At 34.2% G+C, this 12,909-nt stretch overlaps 1 protein-coding gene across 3 annotated transcripts in view; it reads right to left on the bottom strand.

Moving 5' to 3' along the window:
- The window catches only part of galntl6 (polypeptide N-acetylgalactosaminyltransferase like 6), a 708,600-nt gene that overhangs the window by 394,448 nt on the left and 301,243 nt on the right, over positions 1 to 12,909 (bottom strand). The gene's annotated exons all lie outside the window — the stretch shown is intronic.

The raw sequence follows: 12,909 nt of genomic DNA, 5'->3' as shown, positions 1-12,909 counted from the left end.
TGCAGGCATTTCTTCTTACTGAACTAGTCTGAAAAAACATGAGACTCATTAGAAACAAACAGATGGCCAACCAAAAAGTTACTCAGGGTTATACAAAGAGTGGCCAACACAAAATACATATATTCCTGATGTGCAAGTCCCATCTTACACTCAACACACGACAATTACTATGGTATACAGCACTACAACATAAAAGAGAGAGAGATCAACTTAAAAAGGCACCTGCTAGTTTTATAATGATTTGATCAACTGTAGTTTAAAATTACACTGTTTTTTCCTTCTCTAAGGGCTTATTATATGGTCTCTGTGGCATCTTGTGGATGGACAACATCAACCATCTTTGGTCTGCTCAATGACAGACAGTCCTTACCGCAGCCTGCAGCTTGATGACCTACTGGACCAGGTATACTATGTAATGGATGATCGCCTACACCTCCTCCAACCCGAAACCCAACCCTCACAGTAGCATGAATGTTTCCTTAGTGGGTGTTACTAGGTCAACTACGTAGTGGACCAGGTCCACTATGTCAGTGTCCTATAGACTGCAGACTTGCAATGACAGGTTAATGGCCGCCGACACGCTGTATCTCAGAAATTACAAATATTTTAAAAAGGCATTATCCTTATAAATAAACTGCACAGTTACAATCTAAACAACTACATTAAAGACAAAAAAAGGCTCAAAAGTACATTATGTTGTCCAAAAGCTGCCTTATTTGTCAAACTGTACAGAGTTCTCTGCTTGTTGCAGTATTTGGGCGGAGTAATACACAAGGGTGAAGAGGCTGGACAAGCGCTGTTATTTGCAGAATATTGCACGGCTATCAGCCAATAAGATTCAAGAACCAGACAGAACTGTTGGATAAATAATATACAAAATTTTGCAAAGTAATGGCACCATGTTTCATACTCATACTAATTTTTTTAATTCATTGATTATTAAGCATATACTTGATAAATCTAACTGCTTTTCATAATAAAAACAGAATTATTATTCAAGATATATTTGTATAACAAAAGGTACAATTACCTTGTGTACAAGCGGCAATCTCCCGCTCTCCCTCGGGAAGCCACTACTGAAGTAACTGAAACTTTAATTCATTGAAATTCCACTAGTCCTGGCTCCATATGGAGCAAATTTCTATTGAGCCTACTGTTAGAATGGCCAACTTTACAACAGAAAAAAGGGTGTTTCTAGCCTGGTACAAAGAACTATTTTGATTCATATATAATATTACCCTTCATGTCAACTGTGAGGGGGATGAATTTTTTAATAACTCATCCGTTTCTTTTATATTAGGTTATATTAAGTTTGCATAATTAAGGGTGTGGCCATTTGAGTAACAGCTAGGTCTCATTGCTTGCCGTCACTTCACCTCAGCTGACTCCAGTTGATTAGCCGCTGATTTTGGGTTATTCATCATATTTTTGTGTTGTTTTATGTGGCTTACAGTCAGTTGCCTTTTGGAATTATTTCTTACAATTATCACATGATATGGCATGCAGTGTGCACTTAACTGTGCTCATAAACCATTTACATGACCTTGGTTTTTACTTGGCATTTACTAACACAGACTATATTTGAAGTATTTGGAAGTAATTTGCACATTCCACCTGTTGAAAAATGTCATAAGAGCAATGTTTAGAGGCTCAATGTCTTACAACAGTGTTTTTAAAAAAGTCTAAACACTTGATTGATATAATTTACAATGTGCATTTGGTCAGAACACAAATAAGTCGCAGGTAATGAAGTATTAAGCATTTCTCCTAAGCAGAATGCCAGCATGCATATGTACCTCCACTCACGCTGTGCCTCTTTGTCCTTATTTGGTATCCCTCGGTTGGTGCGATGACGTGCAAAAAAAATGGTGACAGGTAATCACACCTACTGGTAGCTTCTTTTGGTTTCTTTATAAACCTATGGGTGATGTCACGAATACTATGTCCATATCTTTTACAGTCTATGCTTGTGTCACAGTCAGACCAGGGCTGTTTCTCAATATGTCCTCTTTTTTGTTTTTAATTTCCAGGTTCTGCAGGTTGCAATGTCCCAAATTTTCATTGCCAATCTTAAGCCAATTGTATAGTTTTGTTTTCCCGGAATTTCCCCTATAACACAGCATATGAACGGCTTTCCCATTGTTAACAGTTTGCCCCGTTAACTTGCCATGTATGTCAGCGGACTTGAGACACAAAAGAGGAGTTGACCATGATGATGGGTTTTGAGTCCGGTGAATAACAGTTCCAGAAAGCAGGTAAGACAAAAACAGAATCCAAAAAATGAATAACAAGTAATTAACAGTGTGAGAATGTAGTAAAATCTGAAAATGTGGTAAAAAAAATAAATAAATAAAAAATTCAGACAAGGGCTTTTCTTTTTCTGGATTGCTTTTGAAAACTGTCAGTTGGGTTTAGGGAAGTGGGTGGGCTGGTCAATCAATACAATTGGTTGGGTTCAGGGAAGGAGAAGTGTTGGTCAGTCGATCAGTCAGTCAGTCATTCAAGTCAGTCAAACAGTCAACAGCGGCCTCTGGTTGGTTTGTGCAAGAACACTCACCAGACAAAACAAAAACAAAAACAAAAACAAAAACTGCAAAAAAAAAAAAAAAATGTAGCTCCTGAGACTTATTTGGCGTTCCCCAGAAATTTATATAGAGGTACGTTTTCACAATGAGCCTGGGTTGTCTATGACACCTTGCTTTTCTACATTAATTTATCCAGAACCGTAGACTTTATTTACAGTATTTAGGGCAGTTCAATTATAAAGTAACTGTATTTAACTGACCTAAAGATAAAAAATCCCTTACATTACTTTATTAATGGAAAAGTAATTTAATTGCAATAACTAGTTACTTTGCACACCGAACACTAACTAAAACCTGCATTTTTATACCAATAAATCTAAAAGACGTACTCAAAATAAGATAAAGCACCATTGTCCATGGAAATTCTGTTCAGTATAGGTGCATTTCAATTCAAAGGAAGTGTACAATTTGAAGTGCACTACAGATGGCATTGGTTATATATACAGTACCCACATCTGTGCATCACGTGAAACCACTGCTACTTTCCCCTGTGTAGGGACCTTGTCTGCTTGTCTACTTAATCCCTCTTACTGCATTCACAGCATTTCATAATTACCATAATTACTATATGGCAACCCAGATATTATACTCAATTCCTCAGACTAGAAATTATGCATTTCTGTGCCATCACTGTATTAACAAATAAGCAATAGACAAAACCACAATACACTCATTTAGCAGTCATTATGTTAATGCCATATCTGAAACATTAGCAGGACATTAACAGTAGTCCTATATTAGTTTTAGTACTGTGTATTAGTAGCATGTAAATGCCTTGTCCAAGAAAAACTATTTCACAGATCAAATAAATTAATCAATTTCCCCCAACAATTTGCATTCACAAACATAACTGTATACATACAAACATAACTATGCATGTGTGCTTTGACTTAGCCTTGTGTGTATTTTACATCTGACATTAAAGAGAACTTGGTTTAATACTCACGATGCACAGATGACAGCCAGCTTTCTATTTAGTTTGTGTGTGAAGAAACATTAAAGTCTCTCCAAGAAGGCTCCAAAGCATCTGCAAAGTTATGTAAAAAGTCATTTTATGCAAAAATCACTTTCTATTTTTTAAACCAGCCTGATCTCACGAGAAAACGTAAGTATTGTATGTTTTGTCAGTTAAGTGGCTAATTCATAGAAATTCATATGAGTTTAGTCGTATGGAATTGTATGATTTTAAAAAGGAGGCGTGGCACCTAACCCCACCCCTAAACCCAACCGTCATTGGGGGATGATTGTGTTGGTTTAAACGCAGCTGTGTGGCAACAATGCGTGAATGTAGCCAGCTTATAATGGTAGAAATGTATTATTATTATTATAAACACACTTGATCAAGAGCACTGAGCACAAAAACAGCCAGACACAGGAAAAGTTTCTTTCCTCAGGCCATCTACCTCAAGAACAGTTAATATTCCCCTACTGTGCAATAAACATGTGCAACAGTTTCTCATACGCACTTGTACACAGCACCTAATAACAATATATAATGCAAAACTTTGTCATGCGCATTTGTATACTGCACCTTATAACTTGTACATTTATAACGAATCTGTACATACAATTCATCATCCAGAGCTCTTTTGTCTGAGTTCAACTCTGTCTAAAGTTTGGTTTCTTTTCTTATATTTATTTTCCACTTTCACTTTATGTGTTTCTAGTTTCCACTAATAATACACTAGTTTCCACTTGTCACTTTGTTACACTGTTAAGCTTCTGTGGATAAAAAAATCAAATAAAATACTTGTGTGTGTGAAGTACACTTGGCGATAAAACTTATTCTGATTCTGATTTCTGATTAAAGCATTCTTCCTTTGTACATGTCATTAGAGTGGGAAAATCCCACCCATCAGTAACAATTTCTCCCTCATTAGCATAGAATGTTAGTCTTGTTTTTGAATCCGCCACTATGCTTACACTTAGGCAATTGCAGCTCCGCTATTTTATTTTATTTTTTTTAAAGAGGGCTGGAAGCAAAATCTCATTTGTATTTAAAGTGACAGTCACCAAAATGACACAATTAGGATCAAAGCCTAAAAGTGGCAGTTTCAAAGAAAAAAATATTTGTGGGGTATTTTGATGTGAAACTACAAACACATACTCTAGTCTAGGGACACCAGAGACTTGTTTTACTTGTATATCTTGTAAAATAATAGCATAATAGGTCGCCTTTAGAGGAATAGCTTACCCAAAAATGATAATTTACTCACTATTAAGCCATCCTTGGTGTATATGACAATTCTTCTTTCAGACAAACATACTCAGAGTAGTTTTAAACTTTATCCTGGCTCTTCAATGCTGTATAATGATCTTGGATAGTGGTTTAAATTTAAAGCTTTCAAAAGAGTATAACTCGGTCATAAAATGAACTCCTATACAATCAGGGGGGTAACGCACGTCTTTTATAGTAGAGCGTTGTGATTTTGTTACAGAACTATTTCAATTTTTTAAATTATAATTCCAATCACTGACTTCCGGCGATGTGTGTTACAGTGTGTGTGACTGACAAAAACAACATATGCGTAAGACGGGCATACACATATGTGCACCATTGTAAGATGAATATACTGTGAAAAGCCAAGCCAGCTGGTTTTCTTGCTCATCGTAGTGTTCTGTCATAAACTGTGTGGTTAGTGGTTCTCACAATACATGCTCATTCATGAAGCTTTAGCTTGAATGTGTCTCATGGTATGTATCAAATGTCATAAACATTAGTTGCTCATAACATACATTCAGGCACCACCAAAAGTCAATAACTGGAGTTTAAAATTTAAAAAATAATTTTTTAAAATTCAACCACACTGCCAGCGTATGGGTTAGTTCCATGACAGATTTCAGCACTTTTGGAAGTTCAAAATAAAAGTTACTAACTGAAACCATTATACAGCATTGAAGAGCCAGGATCATTTTAAAACTACTCTGGTTGTGTTTGACTGTGAAAGAAAAAAAGTCACTTACAACAAAAATGGCTTAAGGGTGAGTAAAGTATGGGCTTTCATTTTACTATTCCTTTAAGTAACTGAAGCATGTGCTGTAAAGGACACGCCTACTTCTGGAGGGGGGGGGATATAACAGCTAATTTGCATTTAAAGAGATAAACAAACTGCATGTTTTTGCTTAAACTCAAAACAGGGCTTTTACAGCAAGGTATAAAAATGATCTGTAGTGTGTTTGAAGCTGAAATTTCACAGACACATTCTGGTACACCTGGGACTTACATTACATCTTGTAAAAAGCCCATAATAGGACCACTTTAAGTCGAAAACTCACAATAATGGTAATATGCTGTGAATGCACTTTCAATCCATTTTCCAACATGGAAGGAAGCAATTTCCTCAGAATGTGCAGCCTATAGGGATGTGGAGAAAATGCAACACCATATTTTTGTACCATTTATTCATTCATTCATTCATTCATTCATTCATTTTTTTGGCTTAGCCCTTCTATCAGAGGAATGAACTGGCAACTTATCCAGCATATGTTTTACGCAGTGGATGCTTTTTTATTTGCAACCCAAAACCGGGAAACACCCATACAAACTTTTTCACACACATACACTGCGGCCAATATAACTTATTTAATTTACTTATAGCGCATGTCTTTGGACTGTGGGGGAAACCAGAGGACCTGGAGAAATTCCACGCCAACATGGGGAGAACATGCAAACTACACACAGTGGAATGAACCACCAACTACTCCAGCATTTGTTTTACGCAGAGGATCTCCTTCCAGCAGCAACCCAGTTCTAGGAAAACCCATACACTCTTATTCACACACATCAATACACTATTTTAAGTTATCCAATTTACCTAAACCTTATATCTTTGGACTGTGGGGGAAACCAGAGCACCCGGAGGAAACCTATGCAAACATCGGTAGAACATGCAAACCCCACACAGAAAGGCCAACTGGCACAGCCAGGACTTCGAATTCTTGCACTGAGCCACCATGCTGCCCTTTATGTACTTTTGTTGAATTACTCGTCTTGCAGTGCCAAATGCCTGTACATTGTATTAGATTGTATTAGGTTTTCCATATGTAAAGCTTTAGGAGATTCAAGAGAGCCTCAAAAATAAATAAAACTATAATCGATTACACATATTCAGGAGCTTATAAAATTATTTCATCTGTTGAAAAGAAAACAAGATAATTTGAAAAATGTTGAGAAAATCCAAAGTTGGAAGACAAAGTCAAAGTCAATGTCTGTTTTTCCCCCAACATTCTTTTGTAGATCTTCCTTTGTTTTCAACACAAGAAAGAAAACATGTTTGAAACAAGTGAACTCATTAATTAGGGGGACTGGGGATACTTAAATAAATTACTTGAGATGCAATACACCAGTTCATTGTACTTTTTTTTTCTTTCAGCAAACACTAAGTCAAAACTTTGGGGTAAGTTTACTTTTTTTTTCATGTTTTTTTTAAGAAAATTATTTTGGTTATGGAGGCAGCATTTATTAAATGTAAAAAAAGTTAAATTGTTAAATATTTATTGAAATTTTAAATAGCTGCTTTCTTATTGCATGTAGTTTTAAATGAATTTATTACTCCAGTCATTATTGCTTTTTTTACTATTACCATTTATAATAATAATAATAATAATAATAATAATAGAGTGATTTCTGAAGGATCATGTGACTCTGATGACTGTAGTAATGAAGATGAAAATTAAATCTCTAAAAATTAAAAATAAAAAAAAAACTAAAATTAAATCTTGGAAGCAGCTTTGGTGAACAGAATAAGCTAATTTAAAGGGCACCTAGGTTACCCCTTTTTCCAGATATAATATAAGTCTTTTGTGTCTCAAGAATGTGTCTGTAAAGTTTCAGCTCAAAACATCCATCAGATTATTTATTATACCTTTTAGAAGTTTCTATTTTATAGCTCTTGTAGCGATTTTTGTGAACTGTGCCTTTGTAGTCCTTGACGCCAACCATTTCCACGTGCCTGTCAGAGTGCCACAATGTCCACCCTCAGCTGTGTCTTACAACAGACACGAAGAAAGCAGATCTCACGTAACAGTTGTGAGAAATACTACAGTAAGAACTTTACCAATGAGTATTTGATGCATTTGTTGTGGAGTTGCAATGATGAGTCACACACAATGCCATTACAAAGTTCACGCACACACACACAGATACACACACATACACACACAGCGCAGAAACAATCACACACAGAGACAGCGTGCATGTTTAGCTTTGCACTCTTTTTGCACACAAATGTGACAGGATACAGGTTAATCTTCACTGCTGTATGGATATCTGTTATGTTAATGTACAAAATAAACCTAATTTAACGTCCACAAACCGTAATTGAGTTCTTTTATAATTCGTCACTTTAGAATTATAAGGTTCTATCTAACATTTTTTGTCAAAAATGAGTTATTGACATATTCTTATTAAATAACAACTCATTTACATTATGGAATGTTTTTTATAAGTTGTTTACATTTTAAGAGTTTTTTTGTTTAAAAAAAAATAAATAAATTGTTACACACATACTGTTTGCTATATGGAACGCAAAAACTTTGAAGCTCAATATCTTGAAATTATTCAGAACGCAGATAGAACCTTATAATTCCAAGGCGACAGATTGTTCTGACACATGGCTGTGGTGATGATGTAAATCGGAAGTAAATAGCTGTAATTCATTACAAACAATAAAATAGTAAAATAAATTGTGTCTTACCTCATCTCCTTTACATGATACCGGATAATCCAGATCTAATCTTTACTAACTACAACTTAATTAAAAATGGAAATGTAATTGAAGGACAGCTAAAAGACTACTTTAACCCTTAGAAATGAAGAATGTAAAGAAAAAAAGTGAAATCCAGGGCAAAACTATTAAAATTTTCATAAATTCAAGTTGGAATATGGGATTGTCCCATGATATTCAGTTTGTTTAAAGCAAACTCTAGTGAAGCTGTTCTTTTATCTTTATTTCAACAAGTGTAAACTTTGCAATCAAAACCCTGGTGCATACCAAACAAGCCAATCGAGACTGCTGAAAAGGAGGATCTAAAGTAAACAAATATTACATCTCAGACTATCACTCACAAGCATCGAGTTAACACTGACTAAACAAGCAGAGAACAGCAGAAAAAGAAAAAAAATCCTGACAGTATTACTCAACAGCGAACATCTAAAACGTCCAAGAAATCTACTTAAATGCAAACAATACGTTAAACAGCGGCACATTTCAGTAACACTTTGATTCATATATCAGAAAAATCATCAGGGGGAACCAAGGCGGAACACAAACTTTGTTCATTAGACGGCCCTTTGAAGTGGAAATAGGCCCTGACAGACTGTACGAATTCATAAATCATTTCACAAAGGGCTGAGCGATTTCATAACATTCATTCGCCTGGGTAGAAGAAGGTCACATTTAATAGGGACTGTGGCAGCGTAGTTACCAAAGTGTTAACATCAATAAAAAGAAATGTTAATGGATGCAGGGCCTCACGCAAACTCATGGAATCTAGAGAGGCGAGCGACTCCGTGAACATTCGGTGCAACCTTTCTAGCAGGTGTACATGGCCGAGGTCTCTTCACATCACTATGTTCTCCACACTGAACAGATGAAATGACTGCCAGGAGCAGAGAGAATGGAGGCCTACTTAATCCCTCTTGACTGGGAACAAGGATATCCTCTCACGCTTGTTAACCGGACACTGCTCGACACAATGCTTCACAGCACATATCTAAAATTCCCATCTAACAAATACACTGCCGACTTTACTCTAATGCTTTATGAACCTAGTCGGTGAGCAGAGTTGCCAAGTCTGCTTATAACACACATATATATATAGTATATTGAAGTCATAATTATTAGCCCTCCTGTGCATTTATAATTATTTTTTATATTACATTTTTAATACATATTAAAATTTTTATTAAAAAGTACTTTAATACTTTAAATACATTTTAGATAGTCATTTTAATAACTAATTTATTTTGCCTTTGCCATGATGATAGTATAAAATATTGTACTAGTTATTTTGCAAGATGCAAGATCTTCAGCCTAAATTTAAAGGCTTAACAAGGTTATTTAGGCAAGTCTTTTGGAAAACAGTGAGTTGTTTTTTTGTTTTGTTTTGCCGATCGGTAAAAAATACCTTCTTAAAAGGGCTAATAATATTTAACTTAAAATGTTTTTTTTTATTATAAAATGCTTTTAATCCAGCCAAATTAAAATAAATATATTTTTGTGACAATATAAAACGTTTAAAAATGGAAGTTTGGATTAAACTAAAATACTATAGTGATAATCTGTCTTTTCACTGAAGCGCAACAAGTTTGAAGGTCATCTTCAGGACAAGCATATTTTTGCAGATGTTAGTAACTGCCAGTGAGGAGACAGCATCAACTAGCCAAGCGTGTCAAAGGACACGATGAGTGCAGGAGGGCAAGCCTGTCAACAAAAAAACAATTGCATCTTGTTATATCACTAAATGGATTGCCACAGACTGCAGTTCTACATTGTAAAGAAACTACATGAAGTGTAGGTTTAGGCACTTCCTTTGTATTAACTGGAGACCACTGGACATCAATGAGTAACGAAATTTACTCCAGTATAATAGCGCAGCTCAATGACAACTAACATCCTAAAAATAATAAACTATAAAAATAAAATGAAAGAACTAGGGAATCTGCTTCCTTAAGCTAGACTTTCATGCAGTTACAGTTAAATCCTACATTTAAATGTGGGATCAAATCAGAGACCATGATTGTGATTATATTATGTTATATTATTTACAGTGGAAGTCAGAATTATTAGCCCCCTTGAATTATTAGCCACCCTGGTTTTTTTTCCCCAATTTCTGTTTTTCCAAGACATTTCTAAACATAATCATTTTAATAACTCATCTCTTATAACTGATTTATTTTATCTTTGTCATGATGACAGTAAATAATATTTTTACTTGATATTTTTCAAGAACGAAGCTGAAAGTGACATTTAAAGGCTTAACTAGGCTAATTAGGTTTACTGGGCAGGTTAGGGTAATTAGGCAAGTTATTATATAATGATGGTTTGTTCTGTAGATTATAAAAATGTATTGCTTAAAGGGGCTAATCATTTTAACCTTAAAATGTTTATTGAAAAACTAAAAACTGCTTTTTATTCTAGCCAAAATAAAACAAATAAGACTTTCTCCAGAAGAAAAAAATATTGTCAGACTGTGAAAATGTCCTTGCTCTGTTAAACAATTTATTTAAAAAAATTAATAAAAAATCAAAGGACGTCAAAAATTCTGACTTCAACTGTGACCACCATTTGTTTGATTCTAATTTGAATTATTATTATTTTTTTAATTCTCAACTCCTGTTTAATGGAGTGAAGATATTTTCAAAACATTTATAAATATTTATATATTTTTTATATTTTTTCTTTTTTAAATATTTCCCAAAAAGTATATATTGCTTTGTTTTTAATTTGAAAGTAGTAAATATAATGTTTGTAGTTGTTCTGCAGGATAATAGTATTCAGTTAGAAGTGCAATCTAAAGGTTACATTTAATTTAATTTAACAATTTAATAAGGTTAACTAGCAAAGTTAATTAAATCACATTAGGTTTTACATATTGTATTATATTAGAAACTACAGAGGACAAATTGCCTTGTTGTATGTTAAACATCAGTTGGGAAACATAAAACTAAAACAACAACAACAACAACAACAACAACCAAAAACATTTTTATTGTTGCACACTGAGGTCATTTGGGCATATTTCAAAATAATATGTTTGCTTGTTTATAAAGTAGGATACAGTTTTTTCTTCTATTTCAATGACTGAAACTGTCTGTTCATAACTATTAGCCATTAAGGTATTTTAAGCTCTGTGCCATTAAACATCCGCTTTTTACCCACTCATTGGAGAAATACACTATGTGACATGATCTGAACAATGAAGAAAGAGGATGTAAACAGACTTAAGACCTATAAATGTGTAAATCGTTATAGCTAGAATTAGTTTTATTTTAAATACATATTTAGCTGACCACACTAGTGCTTACATTTTCTCTTTTTCCACACACACACACACACACACACACACACACACACACACACACACACACACACACACACACACACACACACACACACACATATACAGTTTAAGTCAGAATTATTAGCCCCCTTTTTTTTTTTTTGATGAACTTTTTTAAATATTTCCCAAATGATTTTAAACAGAGCAATGAAATTTTCACAGTATGTCTGATAATATTTTGTCTTATGGAGAAAGTCTTATTTGTTTTATTTTGGCTAGAATAAAATCAGTTATACATTTTTAAAAATCATTTTTGGGACAAAATTATTAGCAAAATTATTTTTCGATAATCTACAGAACAAACCACCGTTATACAATAACTTGACTAATTACCCTAACCTGCCTAGTTCACCTTATTAACCTAGTTAAGCCTTTTAATGTCACTTTCAGCTGTATAGAAGTGTCTTGAAAAATATCTAGTAAAATATTATTTACTGTCATCATGGCAAAGATAAAATATGTCAGTTATTAGAAATAAGTTTTAAAACTATTATGCTTAGAAATGTGCTAACACAATCTTCCCAGAACAGAAATTGGGGGAAAAAATAAACAGGGGCGCTAATAATTCATTCATTATATAATATATATACATATATATATATATATATATATATATATATATATATATATATATATATATATATATATATATATATATATATATATATATATATACATACATACATACACACACACACACACACACACACACACACACACACACACACACACACACACACACACACACACACACACACACACACATTTGATTTAATGATTAATATAATATAATATAATATAATATAATATAATATAATATAATATAATATAATATAATATAATACAAACAAAATGATGATAATTAACAATCTAATTATTTTAAACTTGTTTTTTTTGAAGCTCTGGTTTTGGAAGACCTGGCAACGCTGAACCAGGGAGCTTTGCTTCATTTCACAAGAACACCGATCTAGATTTTGGCTGATATTTCAGACTGACTTGGAACTGGAGAACACAGAGGCAAGCTGATTAAGAAAGTGTCAATCACCAAAATGAGATTAAATGCACACGTCATTAACAATACACGACAGAGATTTGATTTGGGTGACAGCTGAGCATCTGTGCCTGGAGATGAGGTGAGTGGGCCGAATCGGTACTGCTGCTGCTGCTGCAGTTCTTTGAGCACAGGTCTACCATAAGAGATGAAAGCTGAGGATAAAGCAGACAGTTGCCGTTCAAATGGAGGCTGCAGCCGCCTGTACGC

Source organism: Danio rerio, chromosome 1 (assembly GCF_052040795.2).
Source record: "Danio rerio strain M-AB ecotype USA chromosome 1, GRCz13ab, whole genome shotgun sequence".
Classification (NCBI taxonomy): domain Eukaryota; kingdom Metazoa; phylum Chordata; class Actinopteri; order Cypriniformes; family Danionidae; genus Danio; species Danio rerio.
Note: the sequence above shows the minus strand (reverse complement) of the source record. Positions and strands in the feature narration are given on the sequence as shown.